A 16163-nucleotide genomic window follows, 5' to 3' on the forward strand; every position below is an offset into this window, starting at 1 on the left:
AATAAGCAGGGTGGCCAAAGGAGAATTGGTAGATATTGTGTACGTGGATTTTCAGACCTTTGACAAAGTGCCACATGAGGCTTCTTAACGAGCTCTGAGCCTGGTTGGGCGGCGATGAGGAAGGAGCTGATCTCGGGTTTGTGTAAATCGAAGGGCGGTTGCAGTGGGAAAGGGCCTGGACCGAGCCAGGCGGCTGCACCGTCTGGGCCGGGAATGTAGGATCAGTTCGTTGTGGTTCCCCAAGTTGTGAGAGTGGATGTCGGTGACGAGGATCTGTCTACATGGATGGGTGTGGGGTAAATGGTGGGAATGTTGTGGGGCTACTGACGGGGTGAGGGAGGTTGGGGACGTGGGTTATCGGACACAGTGTGACCCGGGAGGATGCGTTCTAGGGCAGATTTAGTTGTAAGCAAGGACGGATCTGGTCCATTGCATCAGACAACTTTCAGGAAACAACAAATCTCTCTTTATATTAATCACTGTCTAATTTTGCTGCTACCATTGTGTTTGTCACAGAGCCCAGAGTCTGGGAACAGCTCGATGGTAGGAAGCAGATGGTGATGATGGGAGCAAACACAAGGAAATCTGCAGTTGCTGGAAATTCAAACAACACACACAATATGCTGGTGGAACACAGCAGGTCAGGCAGCATCTATAAGGGGAAGCACTGTCGACGTTTTGGGCCGAGACCCTTCGTCAGGACTAACTGAAAGGAAAGATACTAAGAGATTTGAAAGTAGTAGGGAGAATGCGAAATGATAGGAGTAGACCAGAGGGGGTGGGATAAAGCTAAGAGCTGGAAACATTATTGGCGAAAGTGATACGGAGCTGGAGAAGGGAGAGGATAATGGGACGGGAGGCCGAGGGAGAAAGAAAGGGGGAGGGGGGAAGCACCAGTGGTCGACAGTGTTTCTCCTTATAGATGCTGTCTGGCCTGCTGTGCTGTGTTCCACCAGCATTTTGTGTGTGTTGGTGATGATGGGAGGCTGTTTATTGGAGTCAAGGCCCGTGCCTCCTGGAGCTCCCCAGGGTGACACCCATTGCTACTTGTCATCTATGTCAATAATCTGGTTGAGAATGTACAGGGTATGGGTAGTGAGTCTGCATCAGGTAATTGCAAACAATTACCTCCTTTTGCAGGATAGTAAATATAAACACCCCTCTTTCCCTCTCCACACTCAGAACCGACCAAAAGCTACTTCAGAAGATACAAGTTCTTCAAATGAGCAAACACTGAGGGAATGTGAGTGACTTAAAAGAGCTCGGACACTGACAGTACATTATTGCAACTGGGTCTGAGAGACTTAACTGATACATTCATTCTCACCTCAACTATTCCCTACTTTATTTTGTACAGATACCATAAATTCCAGTGTATAAGCCGAGAATTAGGCCCCAAATTTTGGTCCTAAAATTAGGAGGTCGGCTGTTACAGAGGGTGCCAACTTTGGAAAAACGAATACAGGGAAGACAGGTCGGATTTATTGGTTGTTTTTGAATCAAATTCATTCCACTCTCAATGCATGAATTCTTTGGTTTGTTTAAAATCACATCTAGTGGCTGGCGCACGGAGATCAAACCACTGGGGATGACTGCAATCTCTGTGTTTTCAGCTTTCAGTGCTGCTTTTGTCTCACCTGACAAGTGCGCTTTGAACACGTCCCAGACAAGTAGCGACTTTTCCTTCCCAAAACCTTCCGAATGTCAACGCCACACCTCTTTAACCCACTTAGTCCATCCAGCAGCGATTTTGAACGTAAACAACAACACCTCGCAGGAATTTTCTGAGTAATCTTTGTTTTTTGTCTCAAGATCGAGTCTATTCATAAATCGGGTGCACCAAATTCGCGTAGCTTTGAAATTTTCACTGACCTCATGGTGTTTTTCGTCCCATTGAACTCGTATCATTTCTCTGGTAACAATGTATCCGGATGATCGCTGGTGATTCACCCACTCTAAGACATTTTCTTCCAGTTCTGGCCACTGGCGTGTTTTCCCGTGGTTTGCACATTTCATCTTTGGCATTTCCCTCAGCGTGTCCTCTGCCTTTCTCCACTCTCTCACTCTCTCTCGTTTACACTAAACTTCTTAGCAGCTGCAGAATTATTTGTTCCTTTGGCAAAATCAACAACCTTCAGCTTGAAGCCAGCACCATATCGCACTCGTTTTAATCTTTTGTACATGGCGGTCGCAAACTCAATACTGAATACATGTACTGATCCCGCCACCCCGTGTTATGTTTTAACGAGATTACGATCGGTGCAAAATGGTTTTGTGGGGGTAATATTTCAGAGGCTTCTTCACCATTGGTGACCTAATCCAAAAGTTTCCTCCCTGATTTATTTATTAAGAATTTGCTGATAACGCTCTTCACTGTGTAAGCCTGTTTTCTTAGCAGGTACCGGTTCACAAAAATTTCAGGTTCCGGATCCTGCAAAGCTGAGTACAGGCATTGTTTCTGGTTAAATCAAAAACCTTTATAAAAGGGGACAGCTTATACAAAGGTAACATGAAAAAGTCCCTTTTTTAACCTTGAAAATGGGGGTCGGCTTATACTCCGGAATATACGGCATGTGACGTCTAAAGGACCAGTGTTTGAGTAAATGAGACTCACCAGACTTGTTCCCGACTGAATCAATGGAAACCCTGAGTCAAAAGGGTTTCTCTCTAGTCGGTGCTCTCAGTCCTCGTGCTGGTTCGCTTGCTGCTGCTCCCTCATCTTCATTCGTGGTTTGCTTCCAGTTGTGGGTATTTCTTCCAATAAATCTCTCACCGCAGGTCTAACTTTAACACGAACGATAATGAAGCATGTTAACAATACAAATGAGAACAAAATATTTCTGCTTGCTGAAATCTAAACATTGAAGACAAATATAACGGTCTCAGTGAACAAATCTGTAATTGTCCCTGATACGTCACCGAACCTGATATGGGATAGGAAGGAGTCATTGTTCAGTCATGGTAAGATATGAGATGTCGGGACAGAATTAGATGAATCGATCTATCGAGTCTGCTCCACCACTCAACCATGGCGGAGATTTATTCCAACACCATATTCCTGCCTTCCTTCTGTAACCCTGAACCTACTTAGCAATCATCAATATATTAATCTCTGTCATAAATATACCCAAATAGCAGCCTCAACCAACCTCTATGACAACAAATTCCACAGATCAGTCATCTTTTGGCTGAAATTGTTTTTCTCATCACAGTTTTGAAGGGAAGTATCTTTATTCTGAGCCTGTGCTGTCAGATCACAGACTCTCTGTCTAATGGAAACATCCTTTCCATGTCCACTGTATCCAGGCTTTCCAGCATTCGGTAGGTTTACTTAACCACACATCCCTCCGCAACTCCCACCGTCCCTCTGAACTCCATTGAGCACAGGTCCAGAACCATCAAATGCTCCTCATACATAAAGCCCATCATCCCTGAGATTATTCACGTGTACCTTGTTAGCAACAACTGCACTGAACACAATCCCAATCATAACAGACAATCAGGAGATTTAAACCATTCCAGAGTGAAAGCAATAAAAAGAAACTGGATTCACCAAAATCCCTCAAAGGTAAGGAACTGCTGTGGGGATAGCAACAAATTTAAAGATTCAGGTTCACAATCATTTGTCAGAATGGATTCAAAATTTATCATTTTTGTGCAGATCTCCAGTAACCTGAGTGTCTGTTTGATTTCCACTGTCTGACAGACAGGTGACAGCAAGGAGGAATTTGCAAACACAGTTCAAACACTGAACCCCCCCCCCCCCAGATCTATTTCCACTTGTTCAAACACAGAACAGCCCATTTACTCACAGCCTGTCCTTGTGAGGGATGGAATACAAACTCATTTTCTCCTCAGATTAGCTGCATTGCGTCCAAAGAAACTCCAGAAAAAAAAACACTAGATCCCAGACCAGAAACACTCGCTCAACACCTCATAAACCGGGGCAGCTTGATCCCCGGGTCCAGTTTACTTGGATCTAAACAGGGGTGCAGTGCACCTCCGGACCTCACCGGAGCAACACACCAGCACATCTGTAAAAAACACTAGATCCCAGACCAGAAACACTCGCTCAACACCTCATAAACCGGGCAGCTTGATCCCCGGGTCCATTTTACTTGGATCTAAACAGGGGTGCAGAGCACCTCCGGACCTCACCGGAGCACCACTCCAGCACCTCTGTAAAAAACACTAGATCCCAGACCAGAAATACTCGCTCAACAGCTCATAAACCGGGGCAGCTTGATCCCCGGGTCCATTTTACTTGGATCTAAACAGGGGTGCAGAGCACCTCCGGAGCTCACCGGAGCGCCACTCCAGCACCTCTGTAAAAAACACTAGATCCCAGACCAGAAATACTCGCTCAACACCTCATAAACCCGGGCAGCTTGATCCCCGGGGCCATGTTCCTTGGATCTAAACAGGGGTGCAGAGCACCTCCGGACCTCACCGGAGCACCACTCCAGCACCTCTGTAAAAAACACTAGATCCCAGACCAGAAATACTCGCTCAACACCTCATAAACCCGGGCAGCTTGATCCCCGGGGCCATGTTACTTGGATCGAAACAGGGGTGCAGTGCTGCCGGAGCTCACCGGAGCACCACTCCAGCACCTCTGTAAAAAAAAGTCAAATTAAACAAGCGGGGAATTTAACAGCGGCCGCATATTAAATAGAGGGCATTTTACAGAAGTGGGGGTTGGGGACAGGGGTTGGTGGATGGGGGGGTGGGGAGTGCCACTAATAACATTAAGATAAGATGTTCGATAGTTTTTGGTGAAATCCTGGAGCCGTGACTGTGGTGGTCCGTGGATTACTCGCTAATACAAAAGTAATTTTTTCTCACTTATAACCCTATGGCTTCTAAGCAAACGACTTTACTCCACTTGCTTGGTAATTATATTTTATGATTATTAGTGAATGCAACTGTGCAATACTTTGTCATATTATTAAATTAAGTGTTATTTGTTTTATTGTACCAGTTATATACTGAAATGCAGTGATTGGCTATAATCTTGTTAATGTCTTAACTATCACCGTATTTCTGTGGAGCTCTGGAATTCATATATATTTCTTTGTTTAGAGTTTGATATTATAAAAAGCCCAATTTGTGTACGTGCTCATCACATGAATGGTGCAAGGAAGTTACCCAGTACATGAAAGGAGCAGGTACACAAATTAGGTGTGACATACAAGGGGTGATTGATAAATTCGTGGCCCAGGCGGAAGGTCGATTTCAGAAAAACTAGCAATTTTCCATTATCTGAAACAGAAATACAACAAAAGTTACTGACTTCAAACTTTCTGTATAATCACTCAAAGAGTTAAACTGCAAGTGCATGTACCATGAGCTGTATAACTTTAGCCGTTCTAACAGAGGCCACAAACTAATCAATCACCGCTGGTACAGCTAAAAGATTGGCATTGCACCCCTGCTGCAGCCGTCCGGCAGAGCTCGGGTCCGGCCCTTTCCCAAAGCAAGTGGCCCCCAATGTACAGAAATCCGCCGAGGTCAGACCCCATTCACCCCCGCTCTAGTCGGAGAACTCCCAACAGCCGGAGTCGGCACTGCGCATGCGTTTAACGAGAGGTTTTCCGCAGCACCACCGGTGGCCGGAGGTCTACACATCGTCGCCAGTGGCCGGAGGTCCCTACAGCGCCTCCTGTGATCGGAGGCGGGAGGGACAACGGAGAGGCCAAGTCTGCAGATAATACACACAAAATGCTGGTGGGACACAGCAGGCCAGACAGCATCTATATGGAGAAGCACGGTCGACATTTCGGGCCGGGACCCTCCCTCTGGACTGAGAGTGGACGGGAAATGGTCAGAGAAAAGAGGTGAGGGTTGGGGATGGGGCATGAGCTGGGGAGTGAGAGGTGGATCCAGGTGAGGGGGGAGGTGGGAAGGTGGAAACAGTGACAGGGGGGGAGGTGAGTGTTTGGTGTAACACGGGGCTGCAGAAGATGGTAATTAATTCCACAGAGGATTAACAAAGAGGTTAGAGCGTATTTGTTATAGAGAGTGCAATGAAGATTCACCAGACTGATCCCTGGAGTGGTGGGTCATCATATGGAGAAAGACTAAATGTGATAATCCTTTCACTTAGAGAATCCAGAACTGAGGTGAACACTTTGAAATGCACAACATCATAACCAGTTGAACCAGGGATCCCAGTCATTGAAAAAGGGGATGGACTGTCCCAGACTGAGCGGAGGGGGAATGTCTCCACTTTGAGGGTGGTAAATGTCTGTAAATTCCCACCACAGAGGGCGGTGAAGACTCAGTGATCGTCCTCACATAAAACAGAGTCCGGCAGATGTGTGGGGATCGAAGGGATCGAGGAAATGAGGATCGGGCAGAAACATGTATCTGAGATGGCAGAGCAGCCGCCATCTTGTTGATGATTAGAGGGGCTGAATGGCCTCCTCCTGCTGTTTCTCACTTGATGTCTCAGTGTTCCTGTCCAGTGAGGCTGGAGAAATGTGAATAGACTGATTTAAATGAAACCTGCGCACTTCCTGTTTGGGTCTGATTTGTGTGTTGTACCGTGATGTCAATCGAGCCCATGACTTCGTGACCATAGCGGTGGAGGGAATGGGATGTTTCTGATGTAAATATTAAATAATGTGGGAAATGCGGCGGATGGGGCGGGCAGTATGTGAGGGTGAGGAGCGGAGACACTGGTTCAGGTGGGACACCCTCCACCCGTCACCTGATCCCGTTTCCTGTTCACGTTTCTCTGCAGATCTGCAGCATCAGCGGGTCACTGCTCTACATGTACGTGTAGCTTCATCTTTCACCCATTCAGCCAAGGCAGTGAGATCCGGATCTGTCGCTTCCTCTCGTTGTGGGTGGACAATGTTCTCTTCCTGCAATACGTTCAGCATGTTTCATCCCACTGTTTCACCTGCTGAAGTGCAGCCGATGTTTCTGGATATGTGACCCATTTATGTGAGAATTTCGCCTTTTGATTTATCTGAGCTTCTCATAAATGTGTACAGTTCAGCTAAGCTTCACTGCAGAATTTACAAAGCAACAACCCAGTCAGTCAAATAGTTCTACACAATTAAAAGTTTATTACATTCTTTGTACTACATATATAATTTATCTATTTAATATGAATCAGGTTCTACTGCTGCCGCAGAGGCAACAAATTTCATGACATATGCCGGTGCTATTAAACCTGATTCTGATATTGATATGGGAGACCCTCCACCCGTCACGATCCCAGTTACCGCAGATCGTAATGCGAGGTTGAAGCCTTTTTTATTTATTTGCATTCCTCAGAAAAGGCAACTGTTAAGTTTCCTTCTGTGGTTCCAAAGCAGAAGCTCACTCTGTCTAATGTTTCCACACAATTATGGGGATATTGTTTATTATCATCACGTACTGAGCTACAGTGAAAATCTTGCCTGACGTACCATCCACACAGATCAATACATTATGACAGGACATTGAGTTGATATACGACAAGACAATAACCGTAACAAAGCATTATGGCTGCAGAGAAAGTGCAGTGCAGATAGACATATGGTGCAGTGTCACGTCGAGTCCATTTTATCATTCATTTGGCTTATAGCCACAGACAGGAAGCCGACCTTGAGCCTGGTGTTACGCACTTTAAGGCTTTTGTATAGCTTCCTTGAAGGGAGAGCAGGTTTGCAGCAAGAATGTCCAGGTTGTGAGGAACTTTGAGTTCATATCCTGCTTTTCTGAGGTAGGGGGAGTGTAGGAAGAGTCAATGGAGGGGAGGCTTGTTTCTCTGATGTTCTCGGCTCTCCAAAGTTCTCTACAGTTCCTTGCAGTAAAGGGCAGAGCAGTAGCCATACCAAGGCGTGAAGTGTCGACAAGAAGCTCAGAGACCACAGCCTGCCTTGTGCAGCTGGATCCTGGTCTTCCTGTCAGATCGCCGGCAGGTGCTAAGAGTGGCCTCCCTCACTTCTGTCTCTCTGACCCTCAGCACACATACCCCATAGGGTTGTCTCCCTGGCCCCCTTCTTTACTCTCTGTGCACCCACGACTAGTGTCGCCACTCACAGCTCCAATCTGCAAATTAAACTTGTTGACGACACTACATTGATTGGCCTAATCTCAAATAATAATTTTCAATCAATCTCCTGACAAGACTTGGTCCAAACAAACTTGCCACCCTTCTTCAGGAGATCAGTCAGCGGAAGAGCGATACCAGCAAAGTTCTTACGGAACTTACAATAATATCCAACCATTCCCAGAAACCTTCCAAGAGCCTTGTTACCAGTTGGAATAGAAACTTCAGAAAATTGCCTGGACTTTTGCCTGAACAGGAACCAATTTGCTTTGACCTACAACATTGCCAAGATAGGTCACAATGGCATAGCCATATTCACTCTTAGGTGAGTTAACTGTAAGGTTGGCCTGGGAAAGCCTGTCAAACAGCTTTTCTACTGCAGAGATACGGTCATTCCAAGTGTCTCTCCCTGTGACAACGTCATTAGTACAAGTATCTGTGTGTTCCAACCCTCGAATTACAGAATCAATCATTCTCTGGAATGTTCCTAGAGCATTTTTCATTCCAAACGGCAAAACATTGTATTCGTACAACCCAGAACGTGTCACAAACACGGAAATTTCTCTACCTCTGTCGGTCAATGGAACACACCGATACCCTTTCAACAGATCAATCTTTGTAAGAAATTTAGCCTTTCCAGCCTTATCAATGTAATCATCCAACCTAGGGATAGGATATGCATCTGTTTTTGTTACTGTATTTACCTTTCCATAATCAGTGCAAAATCTAGCAGTGTTATGCATATATAGGTGTAAAGATATATTTCACAAACTTAGCTGGTAAATGATGCAGTCTTACGCTGGTGTGGTAAGGATATTCAGTTCACGGGATTGAAGTGAGTGAGAGATTTTGCATCCAAACAGGTGTTGTCGACCCTCTTCCAATGTCCTCCAAATCTTCCAAGTTAGCCAAACATGACCAACTTAAGAGCACCGTCTTCAAGTAACAATCTACCAACCCAGGCAAGGGTTTCTAGCAGATTTCACAGGGTTGCTCTTACATGCACTAATAGTCACAGACTGATTCCTCCTAACTTATCCTCAACCCCACCCCACCCCCCCGTGGGCATTTAAAACATCAGTGACAACTCTTCCCACTAGCCGTTGTGTGTCTGCGTGTCCTATGAAACAAACAGCAACACTCCTTTAAATACCATTGTGCTGAACACCAGCTGTCCATCATGCAGGCCCTCCGCTCTATCTGTCTCTGTAACAAGCTGCTTGTTCTCGTCTCTCTCTCTCTCTTTTACAGACATGGTTCTTAGAGGCACAGTCCATAATCACAGGCCTAATAATACCATTGTTCAGCATATATTCAATTTCTTGCTCAGCCAATTTACACTTTTCTACCTTTGTGCAATATGGGTGTTGTTTAATCAGTTTGGCTGGACCGAAATCTACGTCGTGTACTGCGACCGTGGTTTGCTTGGGAACATTGGGAAATAAACCTTTAAACTTCAGAATTAATTTCTTCAGCTGTTGTTGTTGTTTTGGCTGCAGATGAGCCAACTTGTTATCAATGCTTTCTTGAACAACCGAGTTCATTAGCCTAACTGGGACCACGTTTGGCGTGTGAAATGTCTCAGATGGGTCAATTGTTTCATTGTCAGGGTTGCCAGATTCATATGTTTTGATAACAACACCCACAGATGGTGTCTGCTTGTCAAAATAAGTCTGTATCATATTTATGTGTACCACCTGTGTTGGTTTGCATCGGTCGGGTGTCTCAATAACATAATTCACGTCATTAACTTGAGAGACTATTTCATACGGTCCATTGAGTTTCGCCTTAAGTGGATTCATCCACGTTGGAAATAAAGCAAGCACCTTACCCCCCCCCCCCCACCTGGTATTTTCTTTCACAAGCCTGTTTATGAAACCAAAACTTCATTTTGCTTTGAGAAATCTATACGTTTTGTCTTGCTAGGCTACAGGACTGGTGTAGTTTGTTTTTGAACTTCAAAACATAGTCTAACAAATTAACATGTACATCCCATCAATCCACTGTTCCTTTAACAAGGTCAAAGGTCCCTCACTCTCTGACCAAGTACAAGTTCAAATGGACTAAAGCCCATTAATTCCTGTACTGACTCTCTCACTGTGAACAAAAGCAATTATATTCCTTCATCTCATTATTTTCCATTTTCAACAAAGTATGTACTATTCATTGTTTTGAGGGTGGAATGAAATCTATCTAAAGCCCATTGTGATTCCGGATGGTACACAGATGATGTAATCCCTTTAGCTCCCAGTTCATAAACCACCTGCTGGAATAAACCAGATGTAAAATTACTTAAAATTACTTAAAATTGCTTTAGGCAAACCAAACAGAGTAAAAAAAAAACTTGGCAAGAGCCTTCGTCACAGTTTGAGCTTTAATATTCCTGAGAGGTAGTGCCTCTGGGAATCTGGATGAGGTACTCATAATAGTGAGCAAATACTGATGGCCAGTTTTAGTCTTTGGCAATGGGCCAACACAATCCACTATAACTGGAAAAGGGTTCACCGAATGCAGGTATAGGCTGGAGTGGGGCCATTGGTGTGACCTGATTAGGCTTATCCACAACTTGACAAGTATGATAGGTTCTGCAAAAGGTCATAACATCTTTCCTCAAATTAGGCCGTAAAATTCCTTCATAATCCTGTTTACAGTTTTATTCACTCCAAAATGGCCACCTAAGGGCATACTGTGGGCCAAAGTTAACATTTTTATCCTATGGACTTTAGGAACTACAACTTGGTGAACAATTGCCCATTCCTCACTCACAGGTATAGCAGGTGGCACCACTTCCTGATTAACAGTCCATCCTTGAGATAATACCCTACTTGCATTTTCTTATTATCATCATCTGAGAGAGCGGTTTCTTTTAAAACTTCAATCTCAGGGTCTCGGTTCTGTTCTGCTATAAACTCCTTTCTAGACAGGGATAAGTCTTTCTCATCAGACTTACTACCTGAATCCTGTTGAAACACTGAAGGCAGAAAAGTCCGACAGGTCAGCATTACCTGAATCCCGATTTTGGCTATCATGGGTATCAGAATCATGCTGCACAGAACCGTCTGCGTCGGCAGACTTTTTAGCCATACTTGGGAGTTACTACACAGGAAGAATAAATGTTAAAATCCATCTGTCGGTCATCAGTGGTTGGCTTAGTTGTCAACTGCACTGCAGGAACAACTTTATCATCTGCCAGGTCATTCCCTAACAGCAAAGTAACATCTTCCACCGGTAAACTGGAGTATAATCCAATCTTAACAAGTCTGGAAACCAACCGTGACTGTAAAGTTACCTTGTGCAATGGCACAGAAGCCCCAATGCCTTTAATAAAATGCTGCTCCCAATGCCTTTAATACGATTTACCTCACCAGTGTTAGTCTCATCACCAAACGTTAGAACACTGTCTAATGTAAGTGACTGAGAAGCCCCAGTATCTCAAAGAATTTTCACTGGTACAGGGGTTGACCGTTCCTTTACTTCAGATACAAACCCATCTGACATAAAATGATCGAATCCGTTCTTAACTCGGTCAGACCTCTCAGTTCTTAACTGACCTTCAACAGAATGTTCAGAAGCCTGTCGGTTTATAGGTGCTTCAACATTTGGGACTGCCTCCTTTTTTCTTTTTCTTATTCAGGATAGAACAGTTAGCCATCATATGAGCAGCTTCTTACAATAGCAACAAGTAAGACCAGAATATTTCTCCTTCAGCTGCTTCCCTTCATCCTTACTCGTGTCACTAGTCCCAGCTTTAATTTCTGGTTTACCCTGGTGATCCCTGCTACTCTTTTGGAAACTCTTATTCTGGGTAAATTTAACATTATAAGTTAAAACAAACTCATCTGCTAATCTAGCAGACTCCTGCAATGTAGCAGCATCCTTTTCATCTACATATGTCTTTATGTCATCAGGGACACACCTTTTGAATTCTTCAATTACAACCAACTCTTTCAAGCGGTTAAAATCATCATTTATATTTTTATATGTGCACCAGCCAAAACACAAACTTCTCACAAGAAAATTCCATATAAGTCTGGTTCACAGATTTCCTTGAATTTCTAAATTTTTGCCTGTATGATTCTGGGGCCAACTCATAAGCTTTGAGCACAGCCTGTTTCACTAGGTCATAATCAGCTGCTTCATCAACTGTCAAGGCAGAATATGCTTGCTGAGCCTTCCCCTTAATTACACATTGTAAGAGAATAGGCCAACCCTTTTCTGGCCACTTTAAACTATGAGCAACTTTCTCAAAATGCTGAAAGTATTTATCAACCTCTGCCTCGTCAATTGGAGGTACCAATTTAACTTCCCGACTGTGCTCAAACTTATCACCAGAGTCTAACACCAGACCCCTTTGCTGTAATCTGTCTATCTTCTCCAGCCGAACACCCTCTGTCTTTATGCTTCCTCCCTGTTTTTCTGCCTCTCTAGCCTCAAACTGCCTCTGCCTTTCCGCAGCCTCCATCTTTAACTTTTCTAAGTTGTATTGGAGCTCAAGTTCACTCGGTTTACTTTCAGGAAACACCTCCAACTCCTCCACTTTAAACACACCTCAGATACATAATGTTCAGCTATAATCCTCTGCATCTGTGCCTTTCTCATTGTCAATTTCACCTTAGCAAGTTTAAACCTTTTCACAATACACAACAACACGATCCTTCTGGTGTCCTCTAATGCCTCAGAAGTTGGTGCTTCCAGACATTTATCAACATCCATTGCTGCTGTTTTTGCACGCACAAATAAATCAAAAGGGATTTCCCCAATGAAATCAATAATTAATTAATCAACACGCCCTCAAATTTGTTCATATCCCAGATGCAGGCCCCAATTTTGTTATGAACAAAAATTTAGAATCTAAAGCTTTAGAAATGAACCAGCAGCAATACACTACTCCTGGAGTCTAGTTTTGATGTTAAAACCACTATCTTTATTAGTATGTACTTATAATAAAGTAATTTAAGCAAGATAAACAAAAGTTAACATTGTTATGTGTATATATGTGTGTAAATTGTTACGTACCCCGTAACAGGGTCACTTACCAGCAAAGATAGAGGTCCGTTGAAGTCTGATGGTACCATTTTTAACAGTATTTATTGATAAAAATACAGAAAAATAATATCAATGCAAACATACAGATAATATACGTCATCAATACTAAATCTAAAAGCGCGGGTATAATAATAATCAATAAGAAATAACTCTATTGTTGTGTAGGGGATAATGTATTGTCCGATACAAATGTAAAACTTATTCAAATTCATGCAGGCTGCAGCCTTTTGTTGGAGTCAGGAGAGAGAGAGAGATGTTTTAAACTTGCCGGCTTTCCTTTTTATGATGTCGATCCTTCGAGAGTTCCGTTTTTGAAGTCGGTCCTTTAGCTAAGCCGTTCCGTGGAAAACTCGTCATCCGGGCAAGGATGGACACACACACACACACACACACGAGTCACCACCGGCTGTCACTATTAAACGCTGTCACGGGATTTCTATCGTTTCTCCTGGTGCGTCTAAAGGGGTTGTTCCCCAGACCCTCTTTTATCCTTACTCACGGGGTCTCAGATGTCAATCAGGTTGGGATGATGCAATCCCTCAGCCAGCCCCCTCGGCTCATTCCCTGAGGGCTTCAAATAAATAGTACGGTACTGAATACACAGTTAGGTCTCCAAGAGACAATGGCCGTTTCCCGGGGCCAGGACATTCCAAACCCCATGTGGATTCTGCGTGTCTTTCTCTCATATCCTGGGTCTCCTGACATGAATTAATAGCGATCCTGCGATTCTCAAAAAGGAGGGGGCTACTTTGTACACTTCTGCTGCTCAGAGTTGGAGCACAGGCGTAACACCCTCTTGTTTCAAACCGTTTTAGTAATACAGAGTCTTACAGGATTTTAGAATCTAACAAAGCTTTTTTTTGCATTACAGAGTAATAAGGTTATACATTCAATTCGGCATCTAAACTGTTAACGATTACATTTTCACTTCCTTTAATAACTCAAAGTCTTATAACTTACTAAAGTCTTGTAGCATCAGACTTCAATTTAATAACCACCTGTGCTGTCTATATTTAGTTTATAGTATTTTCGCTAGTAATTCATTCGATAGTATTTTCTAGTTAGAATTAGAAGTGTTTAATATATATTCATAGCATGTAAAATATATCGGCATGCGATGACGTCACATCCGGTTTCGCCGCGACTTGTGGGAGAGTACCGGTTTGAAATTAACGCGAGGGTGGGTGCTCACCACAAGGCACACCTGAGCAGAAGTTGTTTTGCAGGCATTAGAAATCACAGTGAGAGCAACGCCTTTTCACCATATGTTAATGTGAAGAGTGAACAGTAAATGGTTAATCTTACTTCAAACTGGTTTCATTGACTGTGGTTTATCTCGACGTTGAATTCGGCGTTCCGTTACACCCGAAGGAGAACGTTACAGTGAAAAAGCGGCATTATCAGGTGTTTCAAGTGCTGCAATGTCAGCTCGATCCAGCATCAAGTCGATGGCGCCCAGCGACAAGGACAGTAGAGCGGCATCAAGTAAGTCCACCCAGGCAAGAGCCAAGGCAGAAGCCACCAGGATGCGACTGCGTTACGCCAGACAAGAAGCAGTTTTGAAAATGGAACAGGCCACAAGAGAAGCCGAAATCCAGAAGGAAAAGGCTGCCGGAGAAGCCGAAATCCGGAAGGAAAAGGCTGCCGGAGAAGCCGAAATCCAGAAGGAAAGGGCCGCCAGAGAAGCCGAAATCCAGAAGGAAAGGGCCGCCAGAGAAGCCGAAATCCGGAAGGAAAAGGCTGCCGGAGAAGCCGAAATCCAGAAGGAAAGGGCCGCCAGAGAAGCCGAAACCCAGTTGGAAATGGCAAAAATATCGACAGAGTTGCAAGTGCTGCAGCTAGAAAGAGAAGAAGAAGCTGCCAAGGCGGAAGCAGAGTACATAGAAGAAGCTGAAGGGACGCATGATCTGACCGAAGTAAGATCTACTTTAGAAAGGACCAGATTGGAACGCACAAGCGACTACGTACAATATCAAACAGACTGGCAGGCTCGTCTCCCCTCTCCATACGTATTCGATAACTTCCCCAGCTACGAGGAACCTCAGAGAGTCACGATTGCATCACATCCATACGAGGAAAACAATTTACCCTCGCGACTCCGTGATGAAGTCAAGAATGAAAGAGCTGACAACCAATACTTCTCGACACCAAACTTACAAGGTTTGATGCGAAGAGATGCAGAGGTCGAATCCAGGACGGCAAATTCCATAAGAAACGTACGCTCTCAGTCATATAGGCACAACGTACTTCTCCAGCCCGCATGCCGCTTACAGCTGATCCCACGATGCAGTATTTAGCACGACGGGATCTCGTCACTTCGGGACTGTACCAGTTTGACGATAAACCTGAAAATTACCGTGCATGGTACTCCACATTCACCAACGCGATCAACGGAGTCCAGCTCAGTGTAACCCAAAAGTTGGACCTTATGGGGAAATGGCTGGGGAAAGAATCACGCGACCAGGTGAGACGCATACGTTCAGTGTACATCAACAAACCCGAGCTAGCCTTAAGCGAAGCGTGGGAGAGACTTCAGGAGAGATATGGGGCCCCCCGAAATTATTGAAGCGGCGCTATATCGACGTCTGGAAAACTTTCCTAAGGTGTCAGCCAAAGATCACTTTAAGTTAAGAGAATTCGGAGATTTACTCATGGAGATCCAAGGCGCCAAAGAAGATGGCTACTCAGCTGGTCTAGTATACCTAGATACTCCATCCGGGATTAGACAAATCGTGGACAAACTTCCATTTGGGCTGCAGGACAGGTGGCTGACTGTTGCCTCAGAGTACAAGGAAGGCCACGGTGGTCGATTTCCTCCCTTTAGGCACCTCACTGAGTTTGTGTGCAAGGAGGCGAAGATGCGAAACGACCCTAGCCTCGTGGGTCCAGGAAGCAGTTCGATTTACACCAAGCCAGGTAGATCCTCTTCGAATGTTTTCAACATTGATAAACCCGTGTCAGTGCTCAAGTCTGAAGCCCTTACAACTAACAACGACCCTAGCAAGGATTGTCCACCGCAAACCGACGACGTTCTTTCACCCCCACAACAGGACGGCGGGGAGGGAGAGGC

Source organism: Hypanus sabinus, unplaced genomic scaffold (assembly GCF_030144855.1).
Source record: "Hypanus sabinus isolate sHypSab1 unplaced genomic scaffold, sHypSab1.hap1 scaffold_716, whole genome shotgun sequence".
Classification (NCBI taxonomy): Eukaryota; Metazoa; Chordata; class Chondrichthyes; order Myliobatiformes; family Dasyatidae; genus Hypanus; species Hypanus sabinus.